Source organism: Phyllostomus discolor, chromosome 1 (genome assembly GCF_004126475.2).
Source record: "Phyllostomus discolor isolate MPI-MPIP mPhyDis1 chromosome 1, mPhyDis1.pri.v3, whole genome shotgun sequence".
Classification (NCBI taxonomy): Eukaryota; Metazoa; Chordata; class Mammalia; order Chiroptera; family Phyllostomidae; genus Phyllostomus; species Phyllostomus discolor.
In genome coordinates, this window is record NC_040903.2 from 177789540 (window position 1) to 177804030 (window position 14491).

At 44.9% G+C, this 14491-nt stretch overlaps 1 pseudogene; it reads right to left on the bottom strand.

Annotated features, from left to right (window-relative positions):
- Positions 1-8827: 8827 nt before the first annotated feature.
- LOC114493244 lies at positions 8828-9249 on the bottom strand (annotated as a pseudogene).
- Between the last annotated feature and the right edge of the window lie 5242 nt (positions 9250-14491).

Here is a 14491-nt window from a genome sequence, read left to right on the forward strand (position 1 = left end):
AAGTAACAGATTGCATGCTTCTTAGTGCCTGTAGCTGGGTGAATGGTCCCCCCATGAACCCCCAAAAGGCATGTTTATTTTGTCTCTACCTGTTAGACTGTAAACGACACTGAGGCAGTTATCTTTGTCTTGCTTGTTCACTACCCCAAGTACATAGAAGAGCGCCCCTACATGATAGATGTTCAATAAATATTTTTTGACTGACTGAAGTTGGCTCACCGCCAACTTTTTTCTACTGACAGAAAGGGGGAAAGGCAGTAGGGGTCACACTCTTTTCCATTAAGGAAGCTGCAAACATTGTATCAACTCCCATTCTAGTAGGCTGACTTAGTTACAAGGTTATGTCTGACTGCAAAGGAGGCTGGGAAACACAGTCTTTATTCTGGGTGCTATGTGACCAGCTAATTCAGCAAATCTAGTACAAAAGGAAAAAAGAGAGAATGGTATTTGGAAGAAATACTAACAGTCTCTACTACTCAGAATGATGGCTGAATAAAGATTGTACATTTCTACCAAGTCCCTGGGTGATTCCAATGCCAGGGGGTCAGGAACCTTTAAAAAAGTAAATACATTGATTTCACAATGTGTCTAAGACAAAATTCAAAGAAAACATATTCTACTCAGTAGACCTCAGGTGAGAAAACTGAGACCTAGACAGGTGAAGTGACTTTTGCAAAGACACTGAACAAGAGACAAACCTTAGTTTCTGGTGTGGACAGCAGGCTACAAAGGGACACAGCTGACCTGCCACCTGGGGACAGCACAGCCAGATCGCAAATGAATGACCCAGGAGGGATACGACAGCCCGTCAAACCCATGCCACAAATATGAATGAGAAAACTTCCAGTTTAAAGAAAATAGCGTTGTCAGAAAGCGTTTAATTTGTCCCTGTCCTAATGACTTTAGAAAACAGGTGAGAAGAGTCCCTCAGAAGAAGGCGCAGGCAAGCTCAAGTGCCATACGCTTAGTCTGCTGTGACCCATTCCCCCATCCATCTATTCATTTGCTCAGTTATTTTATACAGCTTCCAAAAATTATTTGAGGCAGATTAACAAAGTTTAAAGCTCTTATTTTGTTACTAGGACATATGATACCTTTACTGTGTTGATGGAGAAGAGGGGAGAAAGAAAGGAAGGGCAAGGAGGAAAGAGAAGCCAGAGTAACTGGCCAGTAGCTAAGAGAAGAAAAAGAAAATACAGTCGTGATCCAGAAAGTTTCATTTACTAAGCAAATAACACTTTCTATTTTTCTTTGGCTGTTCTGAAAGGGCCTCCGCTGAGCAGTATCGACTGGAGAGCTGGGCCACTGTCCCCCTGCCTGGCAGAATCCATCAGGGCTGCAGCGGCACTCTCGGGAGCTGGTTTTCCAGCCCTGAAGGAACAGGACCCCAGCGGGTTCTTCGTAGGAGCCAGTTTGGGCTTAAGCGTGCCCAAGGAGAGGGGAAATTGAAGGGAGATGGAAGAAGCTAGGGCAGAAGGCTTACAGACGTTGGGATTCGCTTCCTCCGTGTGCTGCAGGACTGGCACCACGCCCCTGCCCTGCAAGCTGGCCCCAGTGCTCGGTGCCCGGCTCATAGGAAAAGCTGTCAGTCATCCAGCTCATCAACTGACCAACAGGTTGGTCTTTTTTTAAATTTCCATTTTAAGTTTGTAATCCTCCCCCAAGGATATGTTTACTGATTTTAAAGAGAGAGGAAGGGAGAGAGACTGAGAGAAAGAAACATTGATGTGAGAGAGCTACATTGACTGGTTGCCTCCCCTGCAAGAGTCCCGACAAGGGATCGAAACTACAACTTAGGTGTGTGCCCTGACCAGGGATCGAACCAGCAACCTTTTGGGGCATGGTAAACTGCTCCAACCAGCTAAGTCACCCGGCCAAAGAGCAGGTCGATCTTTGTTGAACAATTCTCACTGGGGCCGAAAATGCCACCAAAGGGAGGTGCTTGATCAGTGACTTGCGGCCTTGGTTAGGGAGAAAATGTCGTTCACTTTAAAAAAAAGTGAGCCACTCTTGAAAGCTGGCCAGTGAGTGACTTTAAACATTAAAGGAAGGAGAGAGGAAGAGCACTCCACTGTCTCCAATGACTGATCTCATTAGGAGAGCTGGCTCAATGGTAGACAGTTCAATTCGAAGGCCCTGAAAAAACTTTTTTTTGGAAAGTGATCTCCTCATTATGAGAAGCAGGAGGTGGCCCCTGAGAAAAGAAGAGTTGGGGTGCTGGGAGACTTCAGACAAGGGAAAGACCACTCTCAGCAGGGGTCAACAGGGGCCGCTCAGGGGGCAGCGGGACAGAGAAGAAGCTGGGGGCTATGGTGGACGTGAAGGCAAGGCTGGAAGCACACAGCATGTTTGGGGCACAGAGTTGTGGCCCCCACAACTACAGCCATGCCAGCCACACATCTAGGGCCTGGGAAAAGTAAGAGTGGTGCCTGTGGACGTGGAATGCTAATCGCTCACTTTTGTATGGTGGTGCTTAATAGGTGTATGCGTAGTGTATTAACTGATGAATTCTCCCAACAATCCTATAAGGCAGGGTCACTATCCTCCTCATTTTACAGATGGGAAAACTGAGGTGTAGAGAGACTAAGTAGCCCATTGTCACATACAAGAAAATAGTAGGGCTGAAATGTGAACCCAGCATCCTGGCTTCCAGATCCTGAATTCTTAGTCACTCACTGTGTGATCCTGTCTCCATCAGTATAACTGAGAAAGGGAGCCAGCGTGCGAGGCAGATGATGCCTTCAGGTGGGGAGACCTGTTGCATCGAGGCAGAAGCAGTCGCCCGGCAATTGATGGTGCCTCCTGCAGCCCCTGAGACCAAGGGTGCAGACAGAGGACAGGCGCCTGAGATGGCTTTCTGGGCCACCTGCCCACACTCTGCCTGTTCTTGGGGAGGGAGGGAAAGGCACCAGAAAATGCCTGTTTTGTTTGTTTGTTTGTTTCTGAGCTTGACTGAAGGACAAGGTTCTATAAATATGAAAAGAAGATGGAGGCTACAGAAAGAGAATGATTAAGGTGGAGAATGGATATATATATACAATCAACAGCATATCATCCCTTTTCTCTTGGCTAATACAAAGGCAGAGGTCTTTATGCTGAGCCGATCAATGACCGGTCAGCGCATTCTTTTCATCCGTGAAAAAATCAATTAGCCAGTCTGAACCAACAAAGGGGAGCCAACAACAGGATGGTCTGAGTAATGAAACCCACTTCTGGGAAAGCTTATACTGTGTAGTTATTCCTTTAACCTTCAAAACAACCCTGTGACATAGGTACTACTATTACATCCATTTTTACTGATTGACACATTTCCCATGGACAAAAGCCTTTTAGGTAAGACATGCATTTATTGTTGGAAAGAGACCTAGGCTGAGAATCAGAACACATAGCTTGTAGCTCCCACTTTGCTGCTTACAAGTGTGTGTTGCTGGATCTTGGTCTTCTCTCCTGCAAAATGGGGGCAGGAGTTGAAGTGCGGCGTTGCTGAAACACCTTTCTGCTAAGGCTCTGTGATCCCTGTTCTGCCCCAGGGCTTGGTCGTCCTATTGGTTTTCTGGGTTCAGGCTGGCTGCTCAGCTCCTGCCCCAGCTGCCTCTCTCCTAGCAGGCACAGGCCTGTGGCTACCATCCAAGCTCTGCCCCACTACCCCACCCCGGAGCCTTCAGTGAGCATCTGTCATTGCTTTCCTGCTCCTTGGTGTGAAGTTGGGGAGGGGGTAGCACCCTGTGGTTCCTGGCCAAAAGGCAGGTCTCTTCCCCCATCTGGCTGAGGAGGGAGAAGGAGGGTGGCAGATGGTGAGCAGAGCTGCTCCTGCCCCCAGGCCCTGGGTGGCTGTCATCTGCCACCTTCAACTCACTCTGGCCATGGCCTTTCTTTGCTGGCAGCACCCAACCTGCAGCCCAACCAGTCAACCAAATGGCCTTTACAGATGAAAAACACTGAGACTTGGTTTCACACTTCTCACCGCTTTTGATTTTTGAGTTGACATTTTCACTCCATCGCGTGAGGAACCTCAGATTCTCTTCTGCTTCCGATGTCCTCTGGCACTGGGTCAGGACCTGAAGAAGCTCACTGGCCCTGTGCCCTGCTCCCAGGAGGCAGGAGGCCCAGGCAGCAGAGTAAAGTCCACTTCAGGGACTTACCACAGTAACTTACCACACTGGGACTCACTTACCAAAGGGACTCACTTACCAAAGGGACTCTCCACGATGATGTGGGAATGAGGAGGGAGAGCCACAGGCCTGAACTCTGGCTCTGGCTCTGCCTTTTCCTGTCCCTCTCAATCAGAATGTGAAGTAGGGGAGGGAAGGAGCAGGTGACTTCTGGAGCTGTTTCCACATCTCAGACCCATTTCTCTACATCAGAGTGGGCCCACCATAGCCCATGGGCCAAATCCAGCCAGCTAGCTCCATATGTGGTAGCTGCTTTCACGCTTCAGGGTTGAATAGTTACAGCAGAGAACATATGTGGCCCACAAGGCCTGAAATATTTGCTACCTGGCCCTTTAGAGAAGGAAGTCTGTGGGTCTTGCTCTCCATAGCCATTGCCACACTCATAGGGCCCGATGGGATGGAACTGCCCGCTGCTCTCCTTCTAGCCAAGGCTGTACAATAACACAGGTCTCTTGGGGCCAGGTGTGTTTCAGAACTCAGAACTGCTCAGATTTTGGTACAGGAATACATAATATGTAGTGTATTATAGGTCATGCCCGATGGGATCTGAGGCAGCATGTCATAATCAAACACATTAATTCTTTTTGTAGTGAAATCGATAACCATTCCCACTACATGGAATAAATAAGATCATCACCAGGTTTCCCTCAATTGAGGTTAGCTTCTACCACCTTCATCCAGTCAGGGCAGATGTGGCTGTTGAATGAGTTTTAAAAAATCACTTTTGGTTCTCAGACCATTAGGATTATCAGAATAGCCACTAAGGCATTGTGATTCTGATACTTTATTGGGCACTTGGGGTGATAGATTAGGAAACAGATTCAGACTGATCCCAAACCCAAGCCCAGATTTATCTCTAAATTCTAATCCTGGCCTCTTTTAAGACCAAGATTTAATTCACCCCAGACCCCCTCCCCTGCCACCTTTCATGAAACCTTCCCTGAACATGCAAGTCTACATTGACTTCTTTTTTTCTTTCTCTTTTCCCCTTAAAATCCAGCACTTAATTCTGTGCTACCTGGTGAGGTTGTGCCTGGGTGGTCTCCTTATCTCTTCGAGAGAAGGGTCTGTGAATTCTATCTTTTCTTGTCTTCCCCACAGTGATCAGCACTGTGCTGAGTGCTCAGTACATCCAACCTGGCTGGCACTCCACTTCCTGCACGTGGAGGAACATGGAACAAGGGAAAGGGGAACTGCTGGGTATGTGTCGTGGAGCAGGGTGGACACAGGAGGAGACTCTACTTGCCTCTCGTGGAAACTTAACACTCCTTATTTGGAGTGACTAGACTTGGAGGTACACAAATGTGGAGTTGAAGCATATTCATGTCATATTTTGTTAAACTGGAAAATGCCACGGGAAAGCTGTAGGCATAAAATCCAGCCACTGTGTACAGACACCTTGATGGTCAGGGGCAGCTGGAAGTCAAAGGTGACTAGCTGTCTGTGGTTGGTGTCAGTGAGGAGGACAAAGACAGAGTCTGCATTTAGGAAAAGCATTTGGGTGAATCTCCTGGCTGAGTGCTCCTGCGAGGCTTGGGTAACGCTGATGAATATGTGCGTTTTGCAATGACCAGGAGTTGGTCTGTAATCTATCACATATAAAGATGCCTTTGGGGGCAACTAGCCGTTTCTCCACTGCTGCGAAGTCCAACCGTTTATGAGAAAGGGGACCAGGGCAACATCCCCACAGTCTTTATCATTATCAGCCATCACCGCCAGGATGAGTAACTGGAATGCCTTCTGATATACGGTGCTTGAATAAAGCTCTATGTAGGACACAGCCTAAGTCCTCGTCACTTCCCTCAGTGGTCTTGTGGTCTATCCACTTCAGCCTATGCACTAGGAGACCACATGGGACAGTGGATAGAGCATGGCTCCTGTCATTTAGTAGCTGTCTGGTTTTAAGTGAATTACTTACCTTCTCTGAGTTTTAGATTTTGATCCATAAAATATGTTGTTATATTTCTTTTTCAGAGTTGCTGTGAAATGTAATGAGATATTCATTATTAAATATCTGATAAGAAAATCTTAAGTTCCTTCACTTCCTATCCATTCATTACTCTTCTAAGGCAAACAGTAGCCTAGGTCAGGGAGGGTGTAGATGTGGTGGTGTCCCTGCCCTTGCAATGTATGTGACAGGCATCAATGATTAACCATTGCACTGTGCTATGCCCTGTTAAGCTTAAATAAGTCCCCAGACTCTTCAACCCAGTGTTCCAGGCTGCACACCAGTTAGAACCTGGACCACTTTCTCTATATCTCATTTGTTTTATCCCTTGAGAGTGAGGTTGTTCCAGTTTGGTGGATGGGTGGAACGCCCAGTAGAGATCTGTTTACATGAGGAACTAAGGAGCCCCCTGGAAAACAATTTATTCTAAGAGAAGAGAGAAGGGGAGTCACAGAAGTTAGATTGAAGTGTAACACCCATAGTGTGGAAGTAGGGGTATGGATTTTGCTGCTCAAAATGACCTAGCCCAGCTCCACTGGACTGATGTCTGAGTTCTTATTGGTAGGAAGGGCTACAAAAAATATGTAAAAGATTATCTTCACAATGATGATTGCAGTTGCTAAAGGTCTAAGATAATGCTGCTTTGAAGCCCCCAACTGCTGCCTCAGTGGGACGAGAGATAGTATCTCTCTGGATACCTATGCCAGGTATGGGGCATGGGCCGGTGTGGGGCACAAGGGAATGCTAGATATGTGTGGCTTCAGCACAAGGCCCAGAGAACACCAGCAGCAGCAGGGTCCTGGTGGTGCCCCAAAGAACCAAGCTTTGGCAGGCACCCTCTGTGGCTACTGCTCATGCTATTGGAGATGATTGAAAACCTCAGCTCAGCAAGGCAGAACAGCTGAGCAGGCTGGTCTCCTGTCCCCTGAGGCCTCTATAAGCATAGTGTGTTACTCACTGGGAACCCTCAGAACTACATGGGAAAAAATTTGACGTGCCATAGAATGGATAAGAGAGCCAGATAAATATTTTTAAAATAGTATTCCTAAAGCTTGCCTCCAATCTGTTGTCTGATAGCCTAGGAAAATATAGAGTTTTTTTTTTAATGAGCCTTTGGTATAAGCCCTAGAAGCAGTAGCTGGATTTTATGCCTCATGGTATCTTAGGTAGTTTCTAGAACAAGCTGAAATGGTAGTAGGCCCTTGAATATGTCTGGTCAGAGGAATGAAGGAATAATGGAATGAATTCATGGATACAAGGATGGATGGATGGATGGATGGATGGATGGATGAAGTGCCATTCCTGAAAGCCAATGTTGATGGCCCTCTATTACTAACCTTTATTTTTCATTTTGGTTTTCCTTCTTACCTCACCCTCTTTTCCTTCCTCCAACATGTCTCTTGCCTCCTTAGTTTTCATCACCTCCATCTTTGTCTCCACTGTGAGCTTCTTTTTTCATAGTTTCGCCCTCCTGAGATCAGAATGAAAGCCTGAATCAATTTTCCATTAATTAATTAATTAATTGAGTCAAGAACTGTTTATTGAGCTCTGGCTGTTCCTTTGTCCATTCACATGAGCAGTTGACAAGATGTTTATTGAGCACCAGTAGTGTGTCTGAAGTGGTGCCAGGAGCTAACTGATGGGGAAGCAGAAACATCTGAGCAAGATCCCTGCTCTCTGGGGTCCAACAATGTAAAAGACAAAAACAGACAGAAAATGGAAGCCACTGAGCTCTGCTGACCCATTGCCTCCACCCTAATTAGTTGCCCTACATTCAGGTTGTATGGGCAGTCCACTGGCTATGTTGCCTCTTGCCCACTTGCTAATTGCTGCAACATCACTGTCTGCAGTGGCCATGTAATTAATGTGGCATTTACAGAGGCAGCCGGGACCTCTCTCCTCTTCACCTCCCTTCACCCTGTGCCTCTCATTTTTCCAGTGGCCTTATCTTCAAGCTCTTCTTCTCTTTCCTTGATCTGAATCCTCAGGTCTCAGAATTAGAAGAGATCTTGGAATGCATCACGTTTTAGCTTGCACCTTCTGGAAGCTGGTCCCTGGGTGCTGGACCACACTTCTAGCAATATCCTGCCCTCAGTGCATAATGGTTCTCCTGCCCCAGCTCCACTGTAGCAGATTCATATGATGGGCTTAAGTTGACCAACTTTGTCTGCCAGAAGTTAGAGCTCAGGGTAATCCTGATTCATCTTTTGAGCTGCAGCCTGTCAGATATTGGAATTATAGCTATTATGTTTCTTTTCAGGATCTTCTTCTTCAGAGTAAATATTTCCATTTTCTCAACATTTCCAAATTCAAATACGATCTTTCACAGTCCAGAGGAGCTTTCTCTGGAGAGACCCTAGTTTTCCTATAGACCCCTCAAAATATGCCATGCCCCCCAGATTGACTACTGTAAAGAGGTCTGCCCAGAAACTGAGGTCAGCTGGACAACTGCCTTGTCTTAAGTAACTGCTATAGTCCTACTTGTATACTCTAAGTCTGCATCAATTACTATTTGCAAATTATTGGTTCTTACTGAACTTACAGCCAATTAAAACTACCAAGTCTTCTTGACTTGGCTAAAATGAGAGAATTATATGTTAAAGTTAAAATAAACTGTAAAAATTATCTAATAGTCCAATCCACTAATTTTCTTTTCATTTTTTTGCCAGATGGCAGAGTTTTTTTGGTTTTATTAACACAAATACAGTGTGCACACAATCTGTCTATTCATTTTCTTTACTGCACAGGCTAGCATTGGGATTGGGGACTCTGATGGCCAGCTGGGCTGCTCCGTCCACAATGGCTTTGCGGTTCTTTAAGGAGACACTGTGAGTAATCCTAGCACAGTAAGATTTGTTGCAGGTCAGCAGCACTTCAAGCTCCTTGATATTGTGAACCAGGAACTTCTGAAAGCCACGGGGCAACATGTGCTTTGTTTTCTTGTTGCTCATAACCAATGTTGGCCATAAAGATCTGGCCCTTGAATCTCTTACACACCCTATTGTCACTATCTCTTGGGTTCTGGCAGTACCTCTTAATTTTGACGCATTGGTCTGACTAGTGCCAAATGAACTTCTTTGTCCTGTTTTTGACAATCTTGGGTTTCATGAAGGATCAGGGGGAAGCCATGGAGTCAAGTAGGTGATGGCCGCCACCTCCATAGGCAGCACCAATGAAGAGGCCAATCCACTAATTTTCCAAGAAAGAAAACTGAGGCCCAGAGAAGTGAAGTGGCACACAGCTTATGTAGAGTTGGACAGGGTAGGGACTCCTAACCCCTCAGGTGGTACTTTCTACTACCTCAGGCTGCCTTTTGATTGGCTGCCATTTCAGAAGGGAAGTGGAAAGCCTCTATTGCTTTCAAGTCAGTTTGTCTCATTCAATATTTTGCGCTATTGGTTTGGAATCTAATGCATGACCTTGGTTTTAGTTCGTTTGGATTTCATCGTAGTCACTTATTCAATCTGTCAAAATCATTTCTGGCCTTGATTTGGTGGTGCATTGCTGTGGCAGATCCTCCCAGCCTTGTGCTAGAACTTTTTCTAGCTTTGGATGCTTTTTTTTTCTGTGTGTTCTGCCAGTTGTTCCACTGGGAGCTTGGCGAGAAGACCCACTGTCAGGAGCCAGGCTCACCATGAGCTTCCTTCTCCCTGCATCCATCTGCTTGGCTGTTGCCTTCCACAGTGGGTCTCTCTCCTCCTACTTGCTTCTCATCCTGCTTATTAGGAGCCCAACAAATCCATTGCAGATCCCACTCCCAGTTTGAAATTTAGGGGGAAATATGAGAAGCAGTATTTGTCATATTTTTGTGACCTATCCTTTCCTGAGAGTCTATGTTGTAGTAAGAAAAATGCCTGGGCCAGGCATTACCCAGACCCTCATTCATTTCACAATAGGGAAATGAGGAAACTCTCAGCTAGTGACCATCAGTTCTGTGTTAGTAGCTATACTAGGGTCTTTGTCATTTGCATTTCATCTTAATTGTCACCACAAGCTGACATAGTAGGGAACAGCCTCATTTCAAAGATTTGAAAACTGAGGTTAGAAAAGTTAATTTGCTGGCATGCATCAAGTTAGTAAATGGCAGAATTTCTTCACCCACTGCCTACCCTTATTGAGTAATTGTAAATATCAAGTAATTTAGTAATGAATATAAAGCTGCTTTACAAAGTATAAAGCACTCTGTAAATATAACAGAGTGTTATTAAAATCCTGAAGTTCCTCACTTGCTTGCTTCCTTCTCCTTTCTGTCACCTCCTTAAAGTGTAAGCAGCTGCCTCTGGTCCAGACCTATCAAAGTAATGTCATAACATCATTTTTCAAAATGTCAAATGCCTGTGTACTTTAACCCAAAGTAATTAAGCCCTTTTATTTTCACTAAGTCTCAATGCAGAACACTGAGAGCTTCCAAGATGTGCCCTTTCTCCTCCATCCTGAACTAATGGAGATCAGGGCTGAAGGCTGAGCTTGCAGGGGGTCCATGAGAGCCCTTCAGTGCCTCAGAGGCCTGGCCTGACTTTGGCCAGTCTCCAGCAGTGACCACAGAGTGCTAAATAATAACAAGGTTGAATTATTTATCCAGGGGCCAGTGACACAGGATGGCATGGTCCACTCCTAGCAGGGTTCCAAGGTCTACAGTGAGTGGATGCCAGAGACAGGGCTGCAGTCCCCACCTCTTCACCACCCACCCCACAACTCCCCTCGCACCTCCAGCCCCGGAATCATTCCACCTCCTACACGACACTCAGAGCAAGAGCACAGTGCCTGGAGGGCTGCTGACAGTGCAGTGACATTATCGGGTGTTTAAGCTGAGCTAGATATTTGTGCATACCTCTCCCCATTTTATCTCCACGGCAGTGCCTTTCTCCTCTGTTTTCCCTGGTAGAGAAATGGCAGCTCATGTTCCCAGTTACACAGTTGGCAAGGGGTGGAGCTAGAATGTGAGACTAGATCTGACTTACTTCTCTTACCTGACAATTAGCTTTTTTATTTTTAGATGTATAATACTTTTTATTATTTAAAAAGAGAGACAAAGAAGAAAACGGAAGAAAAATCCATAACTCTATTTATGGTAACTTTAAGCTTGATATCAAAAGCAGATTAGTGGCAGTTTTAGAAAGAAAAAATAAATGCCACAGGTGATAGTAGACACAAAAATCCTGAATTAATATTAACTAGCTAAATCCAGCAACTCAGGTGAATGTCAATAAAACTATATTTAACAACAAACATTATGATCGAGCAGAGTTACCCCCTCCCGAACATGCATGTGTAGAAGGGGGTACACCCTCCCCATTCTCTTCCCTTCCTCCCTGAAACTCTCAGTTTTAATCGTCATGATACTAGATGCTATCAGTGACTAACCAGTGAATTTCTTTTATTTCTCAAAGACTTTGTACTCTGGCCTCCTGTCATTCTCTCTAAGGCTACTGTTTTCTGAGTTCCTAGAGATTTAAATGTAAATGCAGACGATGCTTCCAATACCCTGGCTGCTCAGACCCTTAACCTCTTCTCCTCAAGGGATCTGTCCTCTCCCCTACCACCCACTTACTTCAATCAAGACAGACACCTTATACAATAACTGCTCTACTTTAGCCAAAACTGGAGGAAAAAATGTGGTCACGCACACACACACACCGGCAAAGGCAGAGCAAAGAGCCCAGCCTTCCATCCTCTATAGGTATTACGGACAACTGGTATTAAAGCATAGTCTAAGAAGTTCAGGTGGTGCTAAGCACAGTCTTGGGGAACAGTAGATTCTCAGCATGATTTTTAAGGCCCTTCCTCCAGGATCTGGTCCCAGTCTCGCTTCTTCTTAGAAGCAGCAGACACAGTGCTGTTCATCCTCAGAATCATCTGGAAGCTTTTAAATACAGATTCTTGGATCCCATTCCAGGTTTACTCCAACCATAATACTTGACACTGGGACCCAGGAATCTGTTTGGAATTCTCCCAAGCGATATGATGATGAATTGGTTTGGAAACCATCATTTTACACATTTTCTTTACTCACTTTCCAATTTACCTTTCCTGTTACTTTGCTCAATGCCATGGACTTTGCTTAGATTGGCTTTTCTCTGTTTCCATCCATCTCGTACTCCATCTACAAGGGTCTTGATCACCAGAACTTCCAGGAGTGGCCTCCTTACCTGTATTCCACGAACATCTTTGGTCCTCAACTAGCATACTTGTTAGTTAGAAAGTGAGTTTAGAAGCTATAACAGAGATCCAAAATAACATTTTTGCCTCACTTAACACCAGAGATACATTTCTGTCTTCCCTAACAGTGCAAGAATGATCAGTCCAGTGAGGGCTCCAGGGTATCAGGGACCCAGACTTCTGCTGTCTTATAGCCCAACTCTAGGATAGCGCCTTTATTCATGTGGTCCAAGATAGTGTATCATCATGCTCACATCCCAGCTATTGGGAAAAGGAAAAATGAGGTGAGAGGCAGCAATGACCCTGGAGTTGCACAGAACAATTCTAATCACATTTCACTGTCCAGAACTCAATCACTTGGTCATCCCTAATGGCAAAAAGAGTTGAAAGATTAAACGTTATTCCATATGACTGCATGTTGAGTTAAAATTGGAAGTTCTATATATTGCATGAGTGAGAGGATTGAATAGATATTGGGGGACAACCTCACAGGTTTGTAATTTTCTGTTTGTGTCTGTGTTCCCAGCACGACTATAAGCTTTCAAGAACTGGGCCACTCTGCGGTGTCTAAAATGTGGAAGGCATTAGATGAATGCCTCTGGTTGACAAGATAGACTGGCATAATTGACAAAGCTCTGCAATTTGGGTCAGATTTTTATTCTCATCTTAGGTCTCCATAATTTAGGAAAAGTTTCTTAAGCTCTATGGGTTTCAATTTCACAGAATCATAAAATTTAGTTGGAAGGCACTTTAGATATTATCTATTCCAACTGTCTCATTTTATGGATGAATAATTGGAAAAACAGAAAGGGTAGTGACTTGTCTAGGATACAAAACTTCATAAATAGAAGAGCCAGAGTTTGGATCTCCTAGCTGCCAACCTGAGCTCAGCACTTGGGTATCTCTCCATGTCCAGAGAATGGATACCAGGGACAGGTGACCCATAAGCTCCCAACTCAGAAATTCTGATGTATAAACGTAGTCACATTTATACCCTTCAATCAAAACTGGCAAGGAACCACTGCATCCTACTGAAGTCTACTGAATCCTGCTATGTGCCTCAGCAGCCTAGACAGCCATCCAAAAGGCAGAAAAGTTCAGAGCTTTGGGTCCCAAGCTCATCTGAGAAGCCAAACTTTGGGGAGAAAGCATGGGAGAGAGACTTGGATGATTCTACTCCTTGGTCACAAGCAGCAGTATTCAATAATATGAGACTACACTGCTCTCAGTACCATAGAGCAGCTGCCCTCAGGGAATTTGGAATCCAGGTCTCACACAGTTAAATAGCAGTGGGAGAAGGCCTATGTAACATTAAACAGAAGAAATGTCACAAGGCAATCTGGCCATAATAATAATAACAGCTTCCGTTTATTGCTCAATTGCAGTGTGCACCCCAATCTGTGATAGGTATTTATTTTATAGGCTTGATCTCATTAAATTCTCATGACAAGCTTCTGGGATTACTGAAGGTCATACAGCTGGTAAGTGCTGATTAATTGTCAGAGGAGTGGTGTGAAGACAATAAATTATGTAGCAGTTCAGGAGAGTAGCCGTGGATCGAGTCCTCTGGGAAGGCTCTGTGGGGGAGGAGAGATTCAACTGGACCTAGAGAATGGGTGGGATTTGTGGAAGGGGACAAAAGAAGACAAGTGAGTGTGGGTGGCAAAGGCAGCATATGTACAGGGAGCAACGAGTACACAAATTCCCTGGTAAGGTACAGAAGAGGTCAACACAAGGGCAAACCACCAAACTGTGGAATGGTGGGGCTAGGGAGCAGAGGCAGGGAGTGACACACCCAGTGGTCGTCCCTGGAGAAGGGTAACAAGTCAAGCTGCACCCCCAGAGCCTGGTGCAAAAGAAGAGAGACAATGAACTGACTGAGAAACCATAAAGACGATTTGTGTCAAGTGCCCTATAACAAAGCAGATATCTTTTCATCCAGGAATCTCACCCTTTAGGGTTTTACCTAAAGAAAATTTCAGAGACAGTGTGAAAGCCGGAAACAACTCAAAGTCTAATAACAGAGGAATTGTTGAACATATTACGGTATGTGTATATGACTAAATGTCATGTTGCTTCTACAAAACATACTTTGAAGAATGTGAAATGATATCACATAATGTCAAGTAAAGAAGCGGGATGCAACGCTTTTGTACAAAAGTTTTTAATTTTAAATTATATATGTGCATATAAAAGTGTGTGTGTGTGTGTG